The following is a 26,587-nucleotide window of genomic DNA, read 5'->3' on the forward strand; positions in this document are numbered from 1 at the left end:
AAGGACACAGGGACAAGAACTAAAGGGGGTGGAAATGGGAGGGAGGTGGGGAGCACGGGGCGGGGGAGGCTGGGATGGGAGAAATAGACACAAAACTGTACTTGAATAACTAAATAAATTTCTAATAACTAAATAAAATTCTTTAAAAATCCCCCCAAAAAAACAAATAAAAAATTATTGGGGGCTTATTATCTCTTTTGAATTATCTTTAGGCCAGCAAGGTCCAATAGAACTTTCTATACCAACACAGTCCAACTGGGTAAAACTAGCCACTCATGGCTACCGAGACCTTGGAATGCAGATCGTGTGAATGGGAATCTGTTTCCATGTTAGTTAATTTAAATTCAGAAGGCCTGTACGGATAGTGGTCATCTGTCGGAGAGCAGAGCTAGACCACTGCACAGGTGAGCCAGAGTCTACTGTATCTGAATTTGGAGCATGTCCTGAACAACCATCAATCCTTGGCTCTCTTAAAAGTTGTAATTCAATAACAGCAAACTAGTTAAAAAGAACATAGGAATTTTTAAACCTAAGAAACTTCACAGGTTCCCAACAATACTCCACAAATCTTCCACAGCAAACTTCCTAAAGTAGTAGGTTTGTATTGAACATGCTGCCTTTTTGTATCAATGCAATTTCAAAGAAGCAACCTCAGGAGCTAAATTATGTGCATCATATTAAGATGATTTTCTTTTTTCATGCAACAATAAAGTCAAGAAAATTATTCCACCTCAAATGTAATCAGTCAAAATATCTTTCTGTAATGGAAAAAAACTCCATGAATGCTGTTAATGTCAAGTACCAACGGCTTATCTGACTACTAAAGGGGGGGAAGTTTGCTAAAATTTTTATGACTCTTCAGTGATTCAACTCTCCCCCTCTGCCACTAACTCAGAGGCATCGCAGCCGGGGACCATAAAATAAGGCATCGATTTCAGTGAACCAAATCAATTGTTTTCAGGAGAACGCAAAGGTACCAGTATAAAAAACAAACAGAAAGCCACCTGAATGAGTGGCAGAGGTAAGCCCCACATTATTCAGTATGAGGACGAATGACGAGGCCTTGTTCCAGGCGGCTGTAAAATTCATTTTGACAAATGACACATCACACTTTCCCTTTTTCTTTTTTAAAATATTTTTATTTATTTATTTTTCGAGAGAGGGGAAGGGAAGGAGAAAGAGTGGGAGAGAAATATCAATGTATGGTTGCCTCCCATGCGTCCCCTGCTGGGAACTGGCCCACAACCCAGGCATGTGCCCTGACTGGGAATCGAACCTCGATACTCTGGTTCACAGGCCCACGCTCAATCCACTGAGCCACACTTTCCCTTTTTCAACACCGTGTACTTCCTTCCTTTCCATAAAAGGTATATACGCTCTCCGTAGGACTCTTAAGTAATAAAATACAAAGGAACAAATATAAATCACTGGTAATTCTGGCGTCCAGGGAAAGCCACTTCCATGTTTATGGGAACTCCTCCTACTGGCTTCTCTGCCGAGTTTTCTGAGTTCATACAGAATTTAGAATTTTAATTCATTTTTCATTTCATATTACATGGAAAGCATTTCCCCACATCATTAAAAGTCTTTGAAAACACGACTTGAAATGGCTGGGTGATTTTTACTACAATATGAATAAGGTAATTTATTTACCATTTCTCTACTGCCGACCATTAAGTTTGTTTCCCTTCACAATCGTAAATATTGCTGTCGTGATAATCCTCCGCCATGAATTCTATTACACCAGGGAGGTTTCTTTTGTTTAGAATCCCAGAAGTTGGACGTAAGGGGCCAAATGTAGGAGTTTAAACCTCATGATACACGTTGCTAAAATGCTGTCCAGCCTGCTGTCCTCACTCACCAAGTGACCAGCAGTGAATGACACGATCCGTCTGAACCCAATCTCCTGCTCGGCCATAAATAATGCTTTCTGTCACCTTTTTCAACTTGATATTCAAAAAAATAGTTTCCTGCTATTGCAAAACACGATCTTCATGTGATAATACCACCTCTGTTCACATCTGTCTCACATCTTAACTTTGCTGGTATGTTGCATAATTTTTAAAGAGCTCTTCATATTTTACCTTTCAAAACTATTGATAGTTTCTTGAATTTGCACTTTAGTGGTCCCTTTTAATAAATAGAATGCTAGTTGTTTTGTTTCGTAACTCAGTCCAATCTGTCAATTTCCTTAATTTCCTCTAAAAATTATATTCCTAAAATGTCCTCCCCCATCCAAGGACGGGTTTCAAGTTTTACATTCAACACAGAGGGAATTTATGCAACTCTGAGCTGATCGTCCCCTTCCTCCCCACACACACAGTTAATAGTGCAGCGCTACTCCATCGGGGTTACATCCTGTCTTTACCCTGTATCAAATTCTCACATGTACAACACTGTTTCAGGGCACCAAACCTTAATTGTGAGAGAAAGTGAAATGGAAACTGGGACTACTGCTCACATATCCCTTACTGAGTTTGGCAATCATTAACCTTGCGGTCACTTAAGGTAAGTCTATAAAGGGCTGACAGTGATTTGCCTGGCTTGGTAACCCAGTCTGTTATGACAGGACCCTCACAAGGCACTCTGCTATGGGCAGACTGTACCTGAAAGTGAACACAGGCAACGATCACTGTAGGTCAGAAACCGGCAAATATCCCTCTCCCAACCCAACATCCAGCTGCTCCTCTGTCTGCAATGAGGAGTAACTGGTTAACCAAAATAAACACTGCTCCACTGTCCTTGTAAGTTAGATGTGTTCTGTACGGTGGGAAGTTTGCAGAACAAATGTGTGCAACCAAAAGGTCGCAGCCTTTAGTGGAAAGGGCATGCCTTGCCTTTACCCCCACAGCCACCAGGGATCATGTAAGCCCCACGAATACTGAAGCAAAAGAGATGGGAGCTTGGTTCTGCTGTCAGCTCCAGACTACGACACTTAAGAGAGAAATTTGCTTGTTCTATGTTGCTTACACCACCCACTGGGGGTCCCTGATACACACTCAATCCCAAATCTCCACAAATACATCCAAGAAGGACTGTGCTCCTTTTTAATAAGCATGTAATTATAATGCTTAGACTGTTACTGCTCGACTCATTTTTTTATCCAAAAGACTATCTTTTGCTCTAAGTTTTATCAAAAGACCATCAATAATGCCAAATGCTGTCTTTGGTCTGTTTCAAAAAATCACAGTGCACATGACAGCAGACCCAGGTGCTTACCCTGAAAAAAGAGGCCCAAGGGGAAGTGAAAGAGGTCCTCTTCCGTGTGGGAAGCCCGGCCTGAACCCAACCCCTAAAGAAGTGAGATCACCATTGCCTATAACATCATCAACTATTTTAGCAGTTCTACACTTTAAGGTACAGCAGAACTACCATCTGCAGGACTTGTCAAAACTCAGCCTGCTGGGCTCCACCCCTGAGTTTCTGACTCAGTAGATCTGGGTGGTACCTAATCACCTGTCCTTGTAACAAGTTCCCAGGTGATGGTGATGCTTGCCAATCTCCGGGCTGCACTCTGAGAGCAACTGCTTAATGCCAAACAAATTTTTGTGTGGCTTGCTTAGAAAAATAAAATTTGTTCTTCATCAAAAAGTATTTATCGTAGGTGTACTTAGAAAACACAGTACTTCTGCAAAGTCCTTTAAGTATGGAGAGAGGAAGGCTGGTTTTTCTAGAAATAGTTTTGTATTTCATAACATTCATTCAATAAGTTTTCTGTGTCCCTGGCCTGCCCAGATCTTGTTTTCTTCCTCTTTTTGATGAAGCACATTCTCCAATAGGCTCCTAAGAGGAGCCTGAGGTGGAAAATGTCTGTAACCTACTCTCACATTTTAACCAACAGTTTAGGTAGATTAAAAAAATATCCTAAGTTGGAAAGACATCCTCTCTCAGCATTCTGATGGTTTCCCTCCACTGTTTTCTGACTCCCACTGTTGGGCGGTCTCACGCCATCGCTGATTGCCGGTGTTCTGATGTTCTGAAATGCCACCATGCTTTGTCCCGTGGCAATCTGCTGGGGGCTTCGGGGCCCTGAGGGACTTCTTTCAAGATTAAAATTCTTCCAATATTGAAAACCGTTCTTCAGTTCTAGGGTGTGCTCTTCTTCTACTTCCTTTTAATTTATTCATTTTCAGAGAGAGAGAGAGAGAAAAACACTGGTTTGTTGTCCCATTTATTTATGTACTCATTGGTTGATTTGTATATGTGCCCTGACCAGGGATCAAACTCACAACCTTGGCGTACTGGGAGGATGCTCTAACCAACTGAGCTACCAGCCAGGGCTAGGACAGTTTCTTGAATTACTGCTAATTTCCTCATCTCTGTTTTCTCTGTTGTTTTATTCTGTCACTCAAATGTTAGATCTCCTTAATATTCCATTTTACTTTCTTCCATTTATTTTTTTAAATCTACCTCATAGGATATTTCCTCAACTTCTTCTAACCCTTTTATAGTCTTAAAACTTAATTTCAAAAGTCTCTTTCTAAGGACTTCCAGTCAAAAGGCAGAATAGGTAAGTGCTGTGCTCACTTCCTCCCATAACCACATAAAAATTACGACTAAGTTACAGAACAACCATCACTGAACTGCCTGAAATCTAGCTGCACAGCAGCCCTATAATGAGGGAAATGCAGAAGCCACCACATAGAGACAGGTAGGATAGACAGAGACAAGAACCGAGGTGGTTCTACACCCCCCTGTGGTGGTGAAGAACTGGGAGATGTATCTTAGCTACAGAGGGGTCCCCCATGAAGAACGAGGGGTCCCGATGAAGAACAAAAGGCCCCAGCCCCACACCAGGCTCCCCAACCTGGAGCACCAGAGCTAAGAAGAGTCCCCCCCATACCTCCCTCCAAAAAAAAAAAAACCCAGGTGGCTGTGATAATCAGCCAGGACTCAGTCCCCGTGGGAACGAGAGCTTCTGGAGTCCCAGACACCCTCTTAAAGAGCCAGCACACAGACTCATTCACTGACAAACACTTACCCTAAGCTCCAGAGAAGGATCAACAGCTTAAAAAGGGTCACAGTTTATGTTCCTGACAGGGACATACTGGCAGGAATGGAATTGTCTGGCTTCAGGGCGAAGTCTAGAGGGACAGCTCTGTCCCAGACAGCACGGCGAAATTGTTCCTTTTTTGAGCCCACCCCCACTATAGCCAGGAAGTGCCACTGTTCCTTTGCTGAGCCCTCCTCCCTCTCAAGTCTCTACCACAGCTCACCGGACCCAGACACTGCCCCACCCAACTCACAGTGCAGTCTGCTCTTCTCTCAGCAGCTATTCCACAGGAGACGCTAGCCTCTGCCTGTACTACAGACTTTCCTAAAGGGTCCACAAACACCAAACAAACAACGTCTGGTCTTAACGGGCCCTGCAACTCTTGTTAAGTGGCCCCAAGCCTGGCACAAGTGCAAACCAGCCTCAGTTAACAGCACAGCCTCTCCCAGGTGCCTCCACACCCACCACAGGCAGCTACCAACTGCAGACCACTTTGTAGCTCCTACCAGGAGGCCCCAGGACAGAGGCAGCAGCTGACTTAGGTCTGCCCCAGAGCTCCCCCACACCCACCAAGAGACTCCAGCACCAACACACCCGGTGGCTGAATTCAGACCAGGTCAGAGCACCACCCAATTAGCTCCACAAACAACACACCCAAAGGGTGAACTCGGTCATCAGCAGAACCCTGCTAAAGCAAATCCCACTCAGTGGGGTCAGCCCCCACGCAACCTGTCTAATGTGGTCACGGCCGGTTCTCCCCTCAGTCAGCCTGAGGGTCAATCCCACCCAATATCGTGCCAGCAACAATCAAGGCTCAACTGCAACAGGACACACACAACCCAGGGACACCCTGGAGCACCCAGCTCAGGTGACGAGGGAGAATGCACCCCTGGGTCCCACAGGACACTTAATGTAGAAGATATTTAGGCAGAGATGAGCAGAGCAAGGATGACAGGGCAGGTATGGAAGGGCAGGTGGAAAGTTCTGGGTACCTACCAATGAGCAAAACAAGGACTTCACCACCAGGGTAACGTTTCCTCCCCTAGCACATCGCTGGTCAAGTGGTTTAGAACCCCTAACCTTTCCTCCCCTGGCTTGTTGCTAGTTGTGCAGGTAAGACCCGACAGGGTAGGAAAATAGCCCTGAAATATTAAGCCCCAGGACAATAAGTTTCTGATCGCATCAAACACATATAGGCCTCTGTTGCGTCTCAACTCTGGGCCCAGAACCAGACAAGCGATGCCATGACTGACATCAGGACCACGTGTGCTAATGACCCCTGGTGCCAACCAATCAGTGGAGACCATGATCCTGAAAGGATACAGCTGGAAAGCACATTCTATTGAGATCCTCCCCTGCAAACCTCCCCTAAAATCCCCACCCTTAAAAGCCCTTAGGTCAGAGAACCCAAAAGCACACCCTTGCGTTTCCCCACCTCTTTCCCCCAGGCAAGGTTTCCTAGCCTCTTTTCTTCCTAAGTTCCAAGGACCCTTCTTTTGCTTCTGTAACTTTTTTCCTGAGCCCCTTTCTTCTTCAGTTCACTTCTACCTCTGTGACTTTCTAAATAAACTTTCTCTTATAGTTTGAGTCTTGGCTCTGAAATCTTTCTTAGTCAGAACTCAAGAACCAAGGTTGCTGAACCAAGGTCTAGTCTGCCTCCACCGGGCTAACACCTGGTGCTGTCTTGGCAGCAACACTACTACACAAGGCTGCCCTGCCAAGACTGCACTACACAGCACAACTACCTAATATACAGCAACAAACACAGGGAGGCAGCCAAAATGAGGAGACAACCCTGTCCCAAAAAAAGAACAGGACAAAACTCCATGAAAAGAACTAAACAAAATGGAGGAAGCAAGTTACCAGATACACAGTTCAAGACACTGGTGATAAGGATGTTCAATAAACTTAAGGTAAGAATAGATGAAATCAGTGAGAACTTACACAAAAAGATAAAGCCACAAAAAAAGAATCAGTCAGAAACAAGAATATAATTGAAGGAAGAATATATTAGATGAAATCAATATCAGAGTTGATGAAGCAGAGGATCAAGTCTGTGATCAGGAAGACAAGGTAACAAAAAGGAAAAAAATTCTAATGAGGATAGTCTAAGGGACCTCTGGGACAACACCAAGTGTAACATTTGCATCACAGGGGTACCAGAAGGAAAAGAGACAGAGCAAGGTATTGAAAACCTATTTGAAGAAATAATGACAGAAAACTTTGCTAACCTCGTGAAAGAAAGACATACAAAACCAGGAAGCACACAGGATCTGAAGCAAGAGGCCCTCACCAACACACACAATTAATTAAAAAGCCAAAGGTTAAAGACAAAGAGAGAATCTTAAAAGCAGCAAGAGAAAAGGAGTTAGTTACTAACAAGGCAGCTCTCAGTAGAGTGACAGCTGATTTCTCAACAGAAACTTTGCAGGCTAGAAGGGATTGGCACAAAATACTCAAAGTGATGGAAAATGAAATCTTGGCTGTAACCAAGATTACTCACCCAGCAAGGCTATCATTTAAAACTGAAGGAGCAATAAAGAGCTTCCCAGAAAAAAAAAAGGTAAAGGAGTTCATCACTACTAAACCGGTATTATAAGAAATGTTAAAGAGACTTTTTAAAATAAAATTTTAAAGGGTAAAAAATATGAATAAAGTGGCAATAACTACATACCTAATCATAATTACTTTAAATGTAAGTGGATTAAGTTCCCCAATCAAAAGACATAGAGTAACTAAATGGGCAAGAAAACAAGACCCATACATATGTTTTCAGATAAAAAATAGACTGAAAGTAAAGGGATAGAAAAAGATATTTCATGTAAATGGAAACAAAAAAATAAGCTAGGGCAGAAATGCTTGTATCAGGCAAAACAGACTTTAAGACAAATGCTCTAATGCGAGTCAAAAACGGACATTTCACCATGATGATCAATCCAGCAACAGGATATAACCCTTGTAAATATTTACACACTCATCATAAGCACACCTAAATATATAAAGCAAACATTGACAGTACTATTTAAAATAGCCAAGATACAGAAATAACTTAAGCATCCATCAATGGCTGACTGGATAAAGAACATGCACAGATGTACAATGGAATATACTCAGTCATAAAAGAAGAATGAAATTTTATCATCTGTTATAACATGGATGGACCTAGAGGCTATAGTGCTAAGGAAACTAAGTCAGACAGAGAAAGACAAATACCACATGGTTTCATTTATTCGTGGAATCTAAAGAACAACATGCAGGAACAAACAAAACAAAAACAGACTCACACATACAGAGAACAAACGGAGGGTTGCCGGATGGGAGCAGGGTTAAGAGGCTGGGTGAGAAAGGTGAGGGGAGTAGGAAGTACAAATTGGCAGTCGGAAAATAGTCATAAGCATGTAAATACAGGATTGGGAGTATTTTCGATAACAGTGAAATAACAATGTATGGTGCCAGGTGGGTAGTTGAAGTATCAGGGAAATCACTTAGTACATTATCGAAATGTCTAACCACTGTGCTGTACACCCGAAATTAATATACTGAGTGTCAAATGTAAATAAAATTTTTTTAATGTTTAAAAATTCTTTTTAAAGAGCTCTTTCTAATTCTCATAATATCCCCTTTCTGTCCTATCCTATTCTTGTTACATGAATGCGAAACCTTCTATTATATCCTGGAGACAGTTGACCACTTTTTGAAGATTTTTTTCTTCTCCCTCATAAGAAAAGTTGTTATTTTTCTCTCTTCATAACTTTGGTCTCTATGTTTTATATTAGCAGCCGTCTTCAGTACTCTGATTTTTCACATGTAAGAGTGGGGGATTAAAACACTGGCCAGCATCTCTGAGCACAAGGGTGGAGGCTGCTGATGGCAGAGATCACTGTGTGAAGACCTGCTGGGTCACTCTGAGAGGAAGACCCAGAGTGTCTTTAAGTCTGTGCTCTCAGGTTGCTCAAATTACTCAGGAAAGAATTTTCTCATATTCCAACATAGAAGGGTAGGAGGTATCTGCCTGCTATCACTGGTTTGGAATAGAGCATCCAAAGCAGACACAATCAGCTTCTTCCCTGAGTCTAGGCAAGTGCAGACTCTAAGACAGATCTCCCTCTTATATGCAAAGCAAGAAAGATGCATACAGCTCCAACTTCACATTTCCAGATATGAGTCAGTTGATTATTTCCTTCCTTATGCCAGTGCTGATACACCACATTTTCACCTTGATTTTGTTTTACTAAACACAATAAACGTTAAACTCACATTGTGTCCCCAGAGTTGGAAACAAATTATCCAAACTCAGGAGAAAAAGCAAAACTTCATACTCTAATAACAAAGCTACCTTAACATTAGAAATCATTCTTATCTCCCTTTATTAAAATGCACACTCCCAAATGTTCACTACTTGGAAGGGCACACTCTAGTTAGCCTTATAGAATAGTGATAAAAGAAATCCTGAATTTATCTTAAAGTTACCTAATTATGTAGACCTTTCGAATCACTCTGCCTTAAAGGAGCTCAAAAAACTAGCAATTTTAGTAATAACACACTCATCACATCAAGCTTGCTATTCTAACACAGGAAACGGTTTGCCGTTGTGTGTTGTTGTTTTTTAACACGACTCAAAACAGGGAATATTCTCCAACAGAAGACAAAATGTGATGGTCCAAAACTGAAAGCTTATGAAATTCCAGACATGCTCTAGCTGCCCTTGGAAATCTAGCTTGTCTAAATCACAGAGAAAACTGCCTCACTTCACACTCCAGGAATTTCAAAATAAGCACAGGACACCTAATCTACGCTAAAACCTTTTGAAATATTCCACTGAAAATGGAAAACCTCCGACCATCCTGAAGGACGCACAGCTAAATTTTTTACCAACACCTGATCTCTGACAAATCACTTCTTCCATCTTCCGAAAAAGCAACATGCAAACAGCAGCCCTAGATCACAAGAGTATCTGCAAGAACCATATTTGTAAATGGCTTTGAAGATGAAAAGCAGTGTCAAGTGCCAAGTGCCATTATCAAGGAGAGCCTCCTTCTACTTCTATTCACCCTGTCAGCCTGATCACTCTGCTAATAATGCCTGACTAAGCCCGTCCCCTCCCCACTCTCACCAGCCAACTCACAGACTGTCTTAAGAGACAGCCTCTGCCTGATTCCCTCACCAAGGAGAGGAACGGATTCTTTGGGGCAGCAAGCTCATGGAAATTTGCCATCCCCCATAGGCCCGAGCTTGATTTACCTTGATTAGGACAGCAATTTACCAGCCATTTTTTTCAGCCAGGCTTCATTGGTTTTCACTCTAAATAGATTGAAATCTGACACAAATTGCTACCCCAGCATAAGAAATGCTAATTTTTTACAATCAGGTCCATACCTCAGTACTGGGAAATATGATATGTTGGGGATAATAGGCAGTCAAGGAGTAAATTCCAGTACTGGCAGCAGCCTACTGTTCCCACAAAAACGTTTGCGTCTTCTAATTCGTGGTTTTAACTGTCACCCCCCCCCCACCCCTCCCCCAGTCAAACAGCACGCATTACTGGAGAGCAGAGGAGCTGAATCAGTTGTTCAGTACGGGCATGAGAAAAATAAGAGCTTTCCATGTTCTGTCCTCAAAAGAGAAAGCCCGCCCTGGTCAGTGTGGCTCGGTTGGTTGGAGCGTTGCTCCATAAACCAAAAGGGCACGGATTCAATTCCCTGTCGGGTCAAGTACCCAGGGTGTGGGTTGGATCCCCAGTTGGAGAAGGCAACCAATCAATGTTTCTCTCTCACGGTGACATTTCTCTGTTCTCTGTTTCTTTCTCCCCTCCTTTCTCCCTTCCTCCCTCCTTCCTTTCCTTCCTCTCTAAAAGCAATGAAAAAATGGTCTCAAGTAAACATTTTAAAAAAGTAAATAAAAAGAAAAAACCCAATCCAAGGACAGACTAGCTGTGTACCACCTTGGAAGTTCATTTATGTACTCACTATTTACCTACAAATTATTTATGTATTTACTAACTACTTATTTACAATAAAGAAGGATGAGGTCCCCAAATACCCAACTAAATCCTTTCAGGTATTTAAGCCATAGGTATACCCATAAAATTGGGCACAAATCAAATTTTACAAATCACATCATTTAACTGCATAAAAGAAGTCTACTCCATTGGAGTCCAAGCACCAATCATGCAAAGTGAATAAAAAACACCCTAATTTACCCCGGTTAGTGAAGAACATAGGACATGTAACCAACCCAGCAGGGGATGGCAGAAGACCAGCATTTCTACAATATTATAGTGTAGCTGTTGCTTGCAGAATCTGCTCTTGGCCTTCTAACCACCACAAGCAGCACTGCTCTCATCTGAAAACCACAGTGACTGCTGTTCTGCAAGCCTCCCGAAGTCGCACCTCCCACGCAAACACTGCTGGGAACCTGGTTTTCACTGACCTTATTTGTTAAAACTAAGCGTGTACTGCCGGAGAGAATAATACAGCACCCACTCACATGGAAGAGACTTGAACAAGAAAACGTTCACATGGTCTGAGCTGCATCCTGAAAGCTTTCAGGAAAGAGGTGAGTTAGGCCCAAAATGTTTTCCTGGCTACTCAAAGACTTATCAGATGAACTACACAGAGCCACTGTAGTTCAGAGCAGCAGAGGCGGAAAAGGGGAAGACAGCATCCTGTACTTTACAGCTAGCTGGGAGGAAAGAAGGATATTTACGTTGGTTTTCAAGACAACGAACGGCAAGGGCCAAAACTCCAGGCTCCGAATACTCTGTTACTCCCCCTGGAGCCCTTCTGCCGCAACACAGAACTGCCGCTGGAGAACCACCACTGTGATGTCTGGTTCCAGAGCTGGCTGTTTTGCAGGAACAGTGCTACAGAGAATGGACCAGGGGAGAGGCGCGCAGAGAAACGCTAAAGTTGCTCCATGTCCATCAGCTTCTATTTAAACGTTGGCATTCAACTGTTGACATCTCCTTACCTAAAATCAGAGAGGCATACTTGGTGAGGATTGGTTACACCAGTTGTGAGGCCCTGAAACATCTCAGAAAAGTCGGCTTCACTGAGAACCTGTTGCATTCTGCCTCCTTGTTTTTTCTACTGAATTAGTGAACAGATGCTAATGCTTCTGGAAACACTGTGGGCCTGACTTACAGCCTCCTCCCTGCTCTCTGCTCAGCTAGGAAAGATCCTCGCCAAGGAAATGCATGAATAAAGACCAATTCCTGCAGAATCTCACCTGCCGTCAAATAAGTATCGGAAAAATCACCCAAAAAAACAAAAGAATTTAAAACCTGGGACAGATGCCTCTCAAACATATATTTTTACATACTTGGAACTTTAAAAACCTCTTTATTGGACCAAGTAAAAAATGAAGGCTGTGAACTGCAAAGAAGATGGACCGGGATAAAACATGTAGGATGAGCACTGCAGGGTTCAAGGACTGCAATCAGGTTGCAGGTGGGCAGAAATCTTAGCAAATCCACTTCAGCCCCAGTCAGCAAAGTGGGTACATCCTGTAGCCTTCAACATATAGCTGGAGTAAAGACTGTACATCTGCTGTTGTTCATTGACAAAAGACTACTGACGGAAGAATGAATATGACCAAAAGCAGATGAAGTTTAACTGAACAAGTTAATATCAACAATGACATTAATTCTTAAAACAAGTAAACTGTCTAGAAAAGTAAGAGTTTGCCCTCGGGATGTGTCATTGTCCTCATGACCTCTGTCCTCCTGGTCCCACATGTGCAGGTGAACTGTTCTCTCCAGATAAACTCTCCTCCTCCTCCAAACCATCTCCGTTCTCAAGTGCCCCTGGCCCATTTCTCTGCCCTCAGAAAAGCAAATCCAGCATCTTCCCCGGAGAAGCGGATGCGGACACTTCAGTAATCCAGCCCGAGTCCCGGCAGCAGGCTGTTCCCTCCGTCCCCCTGGATGTTTCCTGCCCCTATCTCCACTCATTTCACAGAACGCTCTCCAACCTCCCCGCAACGCTTGAGAAGCAATGCATCTCTGGCAGAGCACCAACTGGAAAGCTGTTTAGGACAGTCTTGTATGAATCTCTGTCTTTTTTAATTGAAAAACTCCAAGCTACGCCACGCACCAAGAAGCATCCATTTATATCTAATGACAGATCGCCTTTTCTGAAGCATGTCCAGTGAGTGTTTTTGCTTCATACATAGACAAAGTGACTATTACTGAGTATATAACATTAAAAATAAAACAAAACGAAACACCCAGAGGGAAACATCCTTTCCAATGTAGAGATGGGAAAGAAGAAAAATGACTATAAACACAACTGCTTCTTCTGCAACTGGTAAGCAATCACTTATACAAGTGAGAGATAGTAAACATGTCTTTTACCTTTTAAAGCAGGTTTTTAAGATGCATTTGTACCCAGCAACGATTCTATCCTGCCATTCACCAAAGGAAATATTGAGAACAGGAGGCTGATGATTGAAGGAAAATGACTCAGCCAAGGCCCCTTGAAACACTGCGCCACGGGCTCACTCTAACCATTGACTAGAGCTCACTGACCGCGTACTCAGTGCACTTTCTAAAATAATGCGAAAGCCAATTTCTATAAAAAGTCAGCTTTGGCAAAACTTTTTTCTCCTGTGCTTAAAAGGAAGTGAGATTAATTTCTGCTCACATGGAGTAAAAAAGATCTGACTTGCCAGCTTCAAGCTTCACCAGAGGGGCCTGCGACCAGTTCATGAACCCAAAGTGGGCAAGTGGGCACCAGAAACAGACAGTGCTTAGTGGTGTCCCATAAAGGGCAACTTTTGGCAGGGGGGGGCGCAGTCTGTGTTTTTCTACAACAGAAGAAAATAATGTAATAAAAGACCAAAATCTTAGAGTAAATCTAAAAGACTATGACTTCAGTAGCCAAAATCATCTAGAAGGGAAACTCCTAGCTCTCCTCCCCAGCTTGCCAGTGTCTTTTAGATTCTCACTCTCCACTTCTTTCCACAACTTGAGAATATTTATTTTTATTTAAATTGTATGTTATTGTTTATGCTATTACGTTTGTAGCAATTTTCCCTTAGTCCCCTTCCCCTCAGCACCCCCAACTGTTCTTTAATCAAGGTGAAATTTCGTAAGTTTGACACTTTCCAACTCTTTAATAGTCAATTTACATGACAGTGAACAACTTTCCAGCCCAACCCTGGCACACCAAGCAGTTTCACTTCCACACTTAGTAACAGTGATTTAAAGCTGCCTTTAAAAGCTCTCTTGTGCCATGGCCATCTGAACTGAATGCAAAAAGAAAATACTCTTGTCTGTATTTCAAATCAAATACAAAGAAAACCCCTACACGTATGATCTAGTGTAACTTCTCCAAAGACTCAATCCCCTTTTCAACAACATAACGACAGCAGCACTCACCTACAGAGATTCAGTAAGAGAACATGCTCTCCAGCGGCCAGCACAGTGCCACACACGCAGGGAATGACCACTACGCTGCAGTGACTGCAGTTTCAACAAAACAGAGCCAAGGGGGAAGGTGGAAGCAAGGTGGGACAGGGCTGGGGTGGGGGAATAAAAGACTGGATGTTCCACCGGGCTTTCTGAAGTCCCATTCTCCTCATCTGTAAAGCGGGGTTGATAACACTCTCATCACGTAAGTGAAATCCAAAACAAGAAGAACGACTGGCAAACAAATGTTTAAATAAGTAATTATTTTTAATTTTAACATTATTCACAGGAAACAGATAATTCCAAATCCAATTAACTCCACAATCCTTTCACCGTTAACCCCTAGACCTATTCATCCAAGGGTCCAGTTTTTAAATGAGCATTTCTTTCAATTACATTGAAAATGAAACTCTGTGGAAACTTGCACTTGGAATTTCAGACTCTTGTATTATCCCTTAAAGTGCTGCCATTCATACTTCAGTTTTGACTAAAATAAAAAGCAGCAGCAGCAGCAACTTGCCAAATTTAGAAGAAAGTAGAGAAGGTATACCTGAATAAGTCTTTATTAGACCTTTTCTTGGCCAATAAAACTTTAGGGGGAAAAAAATCACAGGATAGACATCTGTTTCATCTTTTCCCATCTCCCACCAGTTCCAAATCCCTCTTCCGTAGTCACACTGCTGACATCACTTGCCCTACTTTGCACAATTCACCAAATGCTTTCATAAGCACTGTGTCTACCAAAATGTGTCATTTCTGTTTTCAATAAAATCAAAAAGACTGAAACCAAAAAGCACAATAGATTCTTTCTTTAATCAGTGTCAAAGACATCTATCTTATCACAAGAATGGAAAACTAAGTGACAAGAAAGTAAAACTTTTGGATTAGTGAGCATCAGCAGTAACATGAAGGACCGACCCTAACTCTCGACGTCTGGTGAACAATCACCACTCTGAAATTCACTACCGCCAACCAGATGGGAAGTGCCATGGCAGCATCTTCTCACCAGAACACTGCTGAACTGGTACTCAAAGCCAATCCTTAAGGATGTTATACGGTAACTTCACAGAAACCATACAACATCCTTTGTTATACTGCAAGCTCTAAATCGACTATCTTTCCGTATTTCCATTACATGGTCCTGTCCATAAACATCTTGTTTATACTAATTACAATACAGCCAACACCTGTTTTAGCCAAAAAGATCTTTTTTTTCTTATGAATTGTCCCAGGAAATTGTTAGTCTTACAAAGAGAGGAAATACTGCTTAGTGGCCCAACGTAAAGGGGGGATGGAAAACGGAAGGTCAGACCTGATTGTTTCACCGCCTGCATTACCGGGAAGCTGCAGTCATCCGGCCACACATACTAGTGGATGAGGTCCACTCGCTTACCCTGTCTGTACTGAACGCTGCAGTACAGACGGCTATTTGGAATAGGCCTTTCTAGGAAGTATTAGAGCAAACTCAGTCAGGTGTCCTTTATGGTCTGTATTCAAAGACATGCTGCCCATGCCATGACTGGGGTGTTTGTGAAGGCCACATGTGTGTATGCCTCAATCTTCTCTATGCCTCCCCCTTTCCAGAGCAGGAATGAATGAATACATGACCCTGTGTGGAGCTTAAGTCATTTAACGGTAACAGCACTTCTGCACAGTGAACTACAACCCACTACTTCACAAATATCATCTTAACCCAGTGTTAACCAAGGCGAGTAGTGTTTTCACTATATTTTGTAGACATGAGTCCAAAAGATGAATCACTTGGCCATGCCTGCACAGATGTGTTAAATCAACGATGTTTTCCCCCATCAGAAGCATGGAAATCTTTGAGTGAGAGTCCAATCCTATGCACTTTTTTTATAGATATGGAAGATGAGGCTCAGAAAGCTAACATAATTGGTCCAACATCACACAGCTAGACAGAAACAATCTCTGAAACCAGAAGAAGCCATGCCTGCTGATTCTGTATTCTCTCCTCCTCGGTCAGGAATTTTCCTTTCAAAATAGAGTTGTTAAATCCTGGATCACCCCACTGAATGCACGGGTTGACCTTCTGTTTGTTGCAACAAATTCCCCTAATTTTTTTTTATTTATAAAATGGGGACAGTAAGTTGTGTGGACCCTGAGAAAGAAGATATCTACTAAGAAGGGCTCCTGGTGGCTAGCTGGGCTCAAATTTTTAAAAACTGAGCCCAGCCCTGACCGGTGTGACTCAGATGGTTGGGCACAGTCCTAAAAAGCAAAGGGTCACTGGTTCATTCCCAACTGGGGTGAGTACAAGAGACAACAGATTGGTGTTTCTCTTACATCATGTTCTCTCCTCTTTCACCTCTCTAAATAAATATATAATATATATATATATATATATATATATATATATATATATATATTTTTTTTTTTTTTTTTAAAGAGTCCAGCAGCCATTTCTACATAGGAGCCTCACTTAAACTGCACTTCAGGGAGAAGCCTGCACTGGAATACCTGCCTCTGCACTGTACACCTTTCATCGAAGTCAGCCCTTATAAAGGAGTTCCAGGAATTTTATTTCAACCAGTAGGTATCCATGCAGCTCTATCTTCATCAGCTCCTTTACCAACCAATCAGGGCAGCTTTGTTCTGACCAACCAGGATAGAGCCTTTTGTATCAATGAAAACATTGAGGATTTGGAGTCCTCCTTTGCATTAGAATGGACCAATCAAGGACCAGCAGCAGGGACTTCTGTCTATATAAGTCAGCTGCCCCCTTGATTTTCAAGCACCCTTCCCTTCCCACCTACAACTACTTTAGGCTGAGCTGCAGCATCAAATATCTTGCTGACTGGGAGCAAAGCAGAGTAGACCAGCAGCGTGAAGAGCAAAGACGTCTAGCCAGAGAGGGGTCCGGCTCCATGGTTGCCTCACAGCTGGCTGTCAGTTGTTCCACAGACAGCCCTACTGTGTCACAGCTGAGCTGTTTTGCTATGAGTAAAGTTTCCTTCTTCACTGCAACCCAAGTTGGGGATTCCTGTCCATGCCAACAGTTGCTACCAGGGTGATATAGACGTAAAACGGTTAGAAAATACACAAAATGTGTATTGAGTTTCAGATTCTAATTTCATTTTGGTACAAAAACCTCTTAGAGGTTCTTCATAATCACCACACCATTAAGTGGAATCCAAATATTCCAGATTGTGAAATACTAAGAGAGAAATGTCCAAACGCAGAACATGAGAACTGGAGATAATTCAAATCCCACAATAGACCATGTTTGTTCAAATTATTGACAAAAAATGCTTTTAATTTAATATCCTGCCAAAAAACTTTTAGGCTTAAGTGTAGGCCCTGATGAGTCTGCATTTTCATGCACAAGCTTCTTAAATCCCAAAAGCACAGCAGCAATTAAATGGAACCTTCATTCACCTACTACTGGGCAATGTTCCCATCACCCAGCATTTTTTCTCAGGTTGGACAAGTCCTGTGGGGACACTGATATGTAGAGAAAGGTGAAAAATGCCACCTCTGCTAGAGTGGCAGAAATGGGGCTTAATAAAGCCCCATTGGTTTAATACTCCCAGGGCAGCAAAGGAAGGTCTGGAACAAAATGGAACAGGGAGGAGAGGCCACTCCTGAGATCACTAAGGCTTTTCACTTTCTTTGGGAACTTATGCAAGATTCTTTCCATTAACCCGGAATCACAAAGCTGGTTGTTTATAACTAACATTTTTAAAATTTAGTCCATAATTTCAGCAAGAAAACATAAACAGGAAAAAGCTCTATCACAAATGACTCCCATCATTATTCAAACTTGAAATTTGTGTCCCAGAAAGATAGCCTGCTTGAGGTTCAAGGTGCCAGTATTCTAATGAGAAATTAGTTCTCAGCTCAGCAGGTCTCAGCTGTCACTTCTAGAGCAACAGGCTTCAAAACAGGGTGGTGATGGCGCCTAGGGGCCGCTGAAACGCCCTCCCCCAGGGCAGTGGTTTACACCCGCCCGGGAAGGGATTTTGTGCACAGGACAAACTTTGGTAGGGGAAGAGAGGGTGTGTGTCCTTGTCTTCCCCAACCCTTTCTGAAGCGGGCAGCTTAGTTCCAGCAATGAGCTAAGATAAAGCTCTGAGACAGTGTTTATGTACGAGAGAGAGGAAGTAGAGTGTGTGCAAATTTAATGCTTAGCGAGGAGAAAGTAGCAGATCTCCTATCTCAAAGGAAAGCCTGGCCAACAACTCCTTCTGACCACCAAGGCCTTTTCCCTCCCCCACTTAACCTGCTTAACCTCTCTCCCCACCCCCTACCGCCTCCCCAGGAAAAGAGGCAGAAATTAAGTCTATTTTTGCGTTTCCTATGACCTGGAAAAACATGAATCCATTTGCTGGGTTATAGACATGCCAATCGCTCTCCTAGCTCCTTAGGCTAGGATGCAAGGGGGGAGGGGGAACAGAAAGAGCAGGGCAGTGGCGATGGATTCGGATTTAGGTAAGGTGTGCCCTAGTCGAAATCGGTTTCCCACTAGTAGGTTTGGATCCACCTAGGCAGCGCCGCTGGAGCGGACAAACGACAAAACACAGTTGCAGGGTCTACGGTCTCCGGAGCCGGGGCCACACTCCAGGCCGGGAGCCGGAGACCCTTGGACGCACCCGCAGGGTCCAAAGAGGCAAAGCAGGGGATGCCCGGGTAGGTGAGAAGTCTGACTACCGCACCGAAAGGGGAACGAGAATATGCACGGCTAGCCCTTGGCACCCTGCCCTTCCCGGAATCCCACCCAATTCTAGAAATCCACAGATCCCGAAAATTCCGAAAGCGAAACTGCAAGCAGGTCTCCAGAAGTTTAAGAACCGTCGTCCCCCAGGCTTCCCGGCATCGTCTCCGCACCACCAATGCCTTCAAACACAGGCGCCCCTGGGGTGGCAATCGCTCCCGCACAGCCACCCTCCACGCCCCCAGGGCACTTCCCTCCGTTTTTTACCGTAAAGGTCCCCAGCCCCGGACGACCGGAGTGCCCAGAGTCTTCCCCGCCCCAGAACACAGAGCGGTGGTCGGCGGGTTCCTCCTGCTCCTCCCCACAATAGAGGAAAACTTGGGCCCGACGAAAATCCTGTGGAATGTTCTTTGTAATCTGCTGTACGTTCACTTCCACGGCAAAGCTCGGTACAAAATCGCGGGGTCCGGGGCGCTGGAGGAATTGTACGCTTGTCAGGGGCTACGTCAGGAGGAGGAGGGGAGGGGTTCCCGGCTGCGACTGCAGTTCACAAACACAGAGCCATTTTAGCCTGGTTTCCACTTCGGCGAAGCCCACGAGAGAGCTGTCCCCAAGAGGACACACCGGTAGCGCAGACTGGAAGCTCCGTGGACGCGCCGCGCGCTCCGCCCCGAGAGGCGGAAGGAGTCTTAGCTGGAGTGTCGCCCATTGCTCATCTTCGCCGTGAGAAGGAAAATCTGCCGCAGGGTCTCCAATTCCAGTGACGTTTACCCCCGACCCCCACCCGCGGAACACCGCGAGAGACAGGCTTCTCAGACAGCACGGCGTCTAAGTGGGAAGGACAAGACGATCCAATCGATCCTCACCCCTGCCCTCCCCAGGGCCCTGCAAATGCCCAAAGACCACGTTACTGCGTTAACTACAAACCTAACCGTGTCGGTGCACTTGGCACAGATGCCATCAGGTTCACCAGCCTAGAGAAGGTCCCCTAGACAAGCGATCCCAGTCCCCGGGAACCGTGCGTGCCTGCCGCATGGCCCTGATCCCCCGGGTCCCTCTCGCAGCTGTCGCGAAACCTCCGCTCGGTCTCTGCATCCTGGCCACTGGCGACCCCTGTTGGGGACCCCTGTCCACAACTAATGGAGCTCGTGTTTGCTGGCTTTCCCCCGGGCTCCCCTTTCAGGCTCCGACTTTGCCCCCAGACTCCAGTCCCAGACCCTCCCCGACCCTGGATCCAGCCTTCCTACCCCCCCCCACCCCTGCACCTTGCCACCCACTCAAACCACAAGGCGACAGCCCCGCCCGTTAGCTGGGAGGACGCCAGTCTCCTATCGAGCCCTCTAGGAGCAAGACCTGGACAGGAGACACTTTCTTCCCAGAACGCTTTCCCCATCCCCCACCTTCCTTACAGCGCAACTCCAAAGCAACTCCTCGCCTGGACCCTACACGCTTTTTGGAGGAGGTCCGAGTATCCCCTCTTTTCTGTGGTTCCACTGTCACGCTCCCCAAGCTTCGGCCCCGGGCGCCCCATCTCCCACCCCACCGCCGCGCGAAGGGTAGCAGGAGCCACCGCTAAGTGCAGCGAGCCCCCATATATGTACACACAAAACCCCACAGGCGTCTGCAGCCCGACTGCACCCAATACACTGGATCTTTTAATAAGTCCTTTTAAAATAGCACCTCCTCGCTTCACCCTACTCCGGGCTTTATCGCAAGGGATCCAGCATACAGAGAGAGAGAACGCTAGCGCGAGAACTCCTCACATAAAAAATACGAAATAAATCATTCTTTCTGCCCTCATGTATTTTGCACCACGTGTCAGCAGTTTGTCACGTCAAATCCTGGCAGGGTCTGGTTCCAAGATGCACGCGTACACACACTGGGGCGGATATCTTTGACACCCACGCTGCCCCCTCAACTGCACCCACAGGTATGTACCCTGATTCAAAAACACGCAGCCGTTGTGCTTGGATGCCCCAGTCCCGGCCGGCGGCGCCCCTTTCCCCTCCAGCAATGGACACGCAGACTTTAACCACGGAAAAAACGAGGGCACTTCATTTCCTCTCCTTTTTCCCACTTAATTCGCTAAAGCAGCTCCTGGAGTAGGCAAAGAGAGTCGAAAGTAAGGGATGGCAACTCCAGCGGGGTTTTTTCCCACTTCAAAACGTTTATTTTCAGTTCTTAAAAGCCACCTTGGCCCGCCATATTGGAACTGGCACGGTTTCTAAATACTCCTTCCCCACAGTTGTAGAGCTTCCAAGAAAACACAAGCACCGACCGGGCTCTGGACATGAGTCCGGCCACCGCGAATCAACCACTTCCCACTCCACTCCCAAGGCTCCCCCTTTCCTGTCTTAATCTCCTCTTCCACCCCGGGTCAAAATCCGTAAGTATATCTAGCAGTTCCTACAGTTGGGTTTTTTTTTTTTTTTAGCAGATTTTTTACACACACACACACACACACATTAAAAAATAACTCCAAGGCCAGATTAGATTAGTAATTCTGAAAGAAGGTCACATGCGAGTAGACAACAAGAAAGGCCCAAGTGACAGTATATTACTTAAAAATAAAAAAGAAGAACAAAAAGATCATCCTTGCCGGAGCACGCTCCGAAACTACTACTGACAATTTCATTTCAGCTGCACAGGCAAATGTTTCCAAGGGGGCGATTCCGAATGTATCCGTGCACCGATTTTTCACCCAATGGATGGTTGGTCTCCATTCTTCACCCCACCATCTCCCCTCCCCAAAATACACACACACCAAAAAAGAAAGACCCCGGGGAGGAGACGGGAGCGCCGGGTAGCACGAGCGAGTGCGTCGCTAAAAGGAGCGCAGACGAGGAAGGTGGGCGGCGGGAGGGGGACAGCTTGCACCCGGGGAGGAGGGCACTTCGCAACTCCGGACGGACTCCCGGAAGGCCGGGCTTTTCAAAGCAGAGGGACGAGGGGGAAGGGGACAGAGGAAGCAAAAAATGACAACCCGGGGCGCAGAACGTAGTTTGGGGTTCTGCTCAAGTGCTGTCGCTTTCTCCTCCTGCCTTTCTCTTTCGCTCCTCTCCCTCAGTACCCCCTCCTCCGGTCCCCTACCCACGGCCGTCTCGAGCTTCCCTTTTTTTTTTCTAAGCTGAAAAAATAAAAAGAAAGAAAGAAAACTGACCCGCGCACTCAACCTGAGGGTCGGAGGTCTGCTGCCGGAGCGGTCTGGGCGTGGGGACAGCGGACGGCTTGGTGTCCTACCTGCTGAAGTTCGTCCTCCCCTCCGCGCGGACCAAGGCCCCGGGCGCCCCCCGCGAGAACGGCGGCCTCGCTCGCAGGCTCTGCCCGGCTCCCGCCCGCTCTGCCTCGCTCGCTCCCCGCCCGCCGCCTCCCTCGCGCGCCCGCTCGGGTCCTCCGACTCCCACTACAGCCTCATTCCAATATGGCATCCTCTCTGTGCGCATGCCCGGCACTCTTTTTTAAGATTATTATTTTGCGTGTGTGCAGCGAACTCCTTCAACGACCTTTTCCAGCGCTTGCAGAATGTCTTAAACCAATTAGCCTGCGGGATGTTCTCGACTCCTTCCACGGCCCCCGAGCCTCAGCACACACACACGGGCACATTTCACGGTCACGCGGCCCCCTCGCCGGCCCACTCCCCTTCCTCCTTCCCCAGAGCTCCCTCCGTACACAACCTACAGAAAGTTCACATCATAGGCTTTTCCGCAAACCCATCTGCAGGAAAATCTGGGCACACTCCGCACCTCACTGGACACTTTGTTTTCTCGATTTGCAAGTCCTCGGTCGACCAAGGGCACAAACTTGCGCTTTATCCGCCGGTGGCTCTTTTGGACCACGGAGAAAATCAGTACTCTGAGCCACCTTTGCCCCGCCCCCTGCACCCCACCCTGCACTCAAATTGAGTCTTTTCCATTGAGATTAAAATATTTCCTGCCCCGGTAGGGATGGCAAGAGGGTGTCAGGGAGAGATTTTTCACGGAAACTTGTCCCAAGGGGGAGAAAATTAAGTTGGGGCTGCTCGGGCGAGCTTGCTGCTGGGATCTGCCAGGGCTGGACAGGACGCAGTTTACAAGGGTGGCCTCGGCGTCTCCTGGGGCAATGGCCAGGCCTGAGTGCGCAAAGAGGTCAGCTGTTGTAGGGAAGGAAAAGAACCCTGCCCGAGTTCTCGTGGTCCTCAGCAACTGTTAGAATAAAAGGCAGCGCAGGCGGGAGCCCGACAGGGTGACCGCGGGCCTGTGCGGGTCCGCGGGCTTCTTGCCCCGGACGTGGGAGGAGGACAAAGAGGAACTCCCCGGGCCTAAAGTGCAATGGCTGGGCAGAGATTGAACGAAATATCCCCAATTCGTAAAAGCTGGTGATGCCCAAGTGGACAAGGATGAGAACTTCCGAAGGTAGACTTCGCTGTACTGAAGATCGAGAAGATGCTGGGGGCTTTAATTTATTTCCCTGGGAAAGAGACAACGGATAGGTTTCTTCAGGGTTTTTGCTCTATTGCCACAGGGGATGCAATTCCTCCGAGTTTCTCAATTCTGTATCAATCTCTTTCCTATGAACCCCTCACGTGTTACGGCGAGTTTCACTCGGACTGCGCGGCCTCCTGCGTCCCTGTGCGTTCACAGCTCCTCCCACCCTCCCGCGCCCCGCCACCCCCACACGTCCTCGCGGACCCTGAAGCTCCGCGAGTGAGATCCACGGAGGAGAAGAGGACGCTCGAAAGGGCTGCGAACAGGGCAGGAACCCAGGGATGGAATCAGCAAGGCAGTCTGACCGCGCACAGGACCGGTGGGAGTCCTGCCACGTGGATTCTTTTCCCGACGTAGGGGCCGGGCTGATCTGAAGGAGCTCCGAGGGACTTGCCGGGAAACCGCTCTCGCCCGGCCACGATGTCGGGGGATTGATGCTTTGCACGAATGGCGAAGCTCGGAGATCCTCGGAGGGCGTCCGAGGCGGTGAGACCCCGCGCAATGGGGAAATCGTATTTCCTTGCATCTTGGAAAGCGCTTTACGACGTATGAAACGCCGTCCTGTCGGTGCCACCTGAGGTGCCACCTTGAAACCCAGAAAAATCAAGCAATTCACACAGTTCAAACTCTAGCCCAAGAAGGCTTCACCTCCAGCTTCCCTGTCCCCTCCTCTTGGAGATATCGTGCCAGTGTTCCGAGCCCTTTAATTTGCAGGCCACCGAAGGCAGAGACTTCTTAAACCAACCGTACTCCGGCCTCCGCGTATTAACCCTCAACCGCAGCCCCGAGCCGCCGCGGTCTGTGCCCTGGGACGGCTCCAAAGTGAGTGCGACGAACCAACCGCATCTCGGAGGAACCCAAAGTGTGGACTCCGGGAACCCCGTGGCTCTACCTACCCCTGGATTTCACACGCCCAAGTCACTTGTTCATCGCGTGTCGAAACACGCAGTGTGGCTGGGAGGAGGGAGAGGGACTTACAGCGCAGGAGACCCAACCCTCGCACGGTTCCCCTCGACCGGGTCACCAGCTCCAACTCTGCGGAAGCGCTGAGAGTGCGGCAGCCCAAAGGCTCAGAGTGCGGATCCTCCTCCAGCCAGTGCCGCTCCGAGCCCACGCTGCTCCCGCGGCGGTGGCGGTGACCCTGCTGGAGGACACGCCGTCTTCACCCTCCCAGTAGAGGGTGACCCAATGGATCAGGGCGATCCAGAACTCGCGGCTCCTCTCAACCTCCGAGGGGACAGAGGATCTCTCTTCGTACCCACTACCTCGTAGAAATTCCGGGCGGTTCCCATTTAAAGAACTCGTATTCCCTCCCACTCCACAAGCTGTGGCTACAAGTAGGCAGCCAGCCATTGCGCCGTCTCCAGGCTCGTTTGCAGGTTGTAAGTCATTATTATGCACGGAATGCTGTTTCATCAAAATAAAAAACAAAAGCAAAAGAACACTCATGCTTAACTTGATGACTATGTATACATTATGTTCTTATTCTTCCAAAGTAACTGAATCGCTTTATGTTTTGGGGGACACAGATCTCTGTATAACTTTGTCCGTGTGTCTAAAAGAGTGTGGAAGAGTTGGATTTTTGGTACCTACTAAGATAAAGAAATAAAATCATGAAGCCAGAGTACACACAATTGTTATTACAAAGAATCTCAATGTTGTCGATGGTGAAACTTGTCAAAGTTCGTCAAACTTCTGCTTTTGTATTGCTTCTACATGACTTCTTAAAAGTTTCTTAGCTTCCTTTTTTGTATTCTCCCTCCATTCTCCTTTTTCCAAGGACACCAATGAGGCAAATGAAAATTGATTAGAAGACTCCCTGGGGCAATTAACGTGGCCCCTTCATCCCACTGCAGTACCCTCCAACTTTAGTTTTTATTTCAGAACCAGACACTTTAGGGATATGGGTATTCAGATGTAGAATCCACCCTAAATCAAAGATAAAGAAAAAAACAGTACTTATAGTCAGGAATGAAGACCTGGTAAAAACCGGATGTTTCAAAGAAAAAGAGGCATAATACATTCCAACGCAGAGAAATTCAACCATGTAAATCTCATGATTGACACACAAGATTTCTCCATACATGTTTAATATTTACTTAAGATGCCGGTAAAAATAAGCTTTTGATCATACCAACTAACTGTAACTGTTATGTCATTTCTAAACAATGGTTATACCATGAATCTCATCACTTGTAAAATGAACCTGCACATCTAAGTTATGCCTTCAATGGGACTTTAGAATTCTTTCATATAACTGAGGCTAAATTATATAAAATATTTAAATTATATTTCTTAGTTGAAAAATATTCAGATGCTGGTTCTATTTGCCTGATGATACAGAACAAATTAGAAATAACAAATAACTTGAAAAGTTTCTCTCTTGTGTTACATGTGTTCCTAAGTATCACTTTACAAAAATTATTTTAGAAGAGTCAAAATTATGTGCATATTACTTATTTTACTTATGTTAAAGATACCTGGTTACTTAAATCTTGATGCAATGATCTTCATGCCAAGAGAAATGTTGCTCAACTTTCTTCAAATTACTCCATATTTAACCTATTATTTCCCACTGAGGAAAGGAAATACCCTAAAGATGAACCATTGTTTTCTCCATAGAGGAAATCTCTAATGAGATATTAGACATAACTTGCTTAACACAAAAACAGAAGGGGAAAAATGTTCCCAAAACACCCTGAAAAAACCAAATATTTGAAGAATGTGTGCAATCTATTTTTTTTTTTACTAGAGCAATGAGTTTCAACTGGTGTGCTGCACGAAATTTTAAAACATGCAATACTTAACTATTTAGTCTGGGCTACTGGCCTCTTTTCCCTCAGATGATCAGATAAAAAATGACAACATCCAACACAACAGTGGCCTTCTGGTGTAAATGCCCTGTCTTGAACCATTAGCATAGATGTCATATAATAGAGTGGCATCTTATTGGACATGTGGCTTAATAAGACTGCATCTGACTGGTTAATTCTTGGTACCAGAAATGCTTATATATAAGTATAGGTACCGGAAGGGAGTTTTTAAAA

At 45.5% G+C, this 26,587-nt stretch overlaps 1 protein-coding gene across 9 annotated transcripts in view; it reads right to left on the reverse strand.

The window, feature by feature from the left end:
* The window catches only part of SFMBT2 (Scm like with four mbt domains 2), a 218,625-nt gene extending 193,729 nt beyond the window's left edge, over positions 1-24,896 (reverse strand). Inside the window, exon 1 of one of the 9 annotated variants that reach the window (XM_053665741.1) lies at positions 24,519-24,896. The gene's annotated coding sequence lies outside the window, so the exon portion shown is untranslated. The other 8 variants (XM_053665739.1, XM_053665744.1, XM_053665738.1 and 5 more) reach the window with 8 other exon arrangements.
* Between the last annotated feature and the right edge of the window lie 1,691 nt (positions 24,897-26,587).

The sequence above is a fragment of the Artibeus jamaicensis genome, unplaced genomic scaffold, assembly GCF_021234435.1.
Source record: "Artibeus jamaicensis isolate MK-2021 breed Jamaican fruit bat unplaced genomic scaffold, CSHL_Jam_final contig_426, whole genome shotgun sequence".
In the NCBI taxonomy this organism is placed as follows: domain Eukaryota; kingdom Metazoa; phylum Chordata; class Mammalia; order Chiroptera; family Phyllostomidae; genus Artibeus; species Artibeus jamaicensis.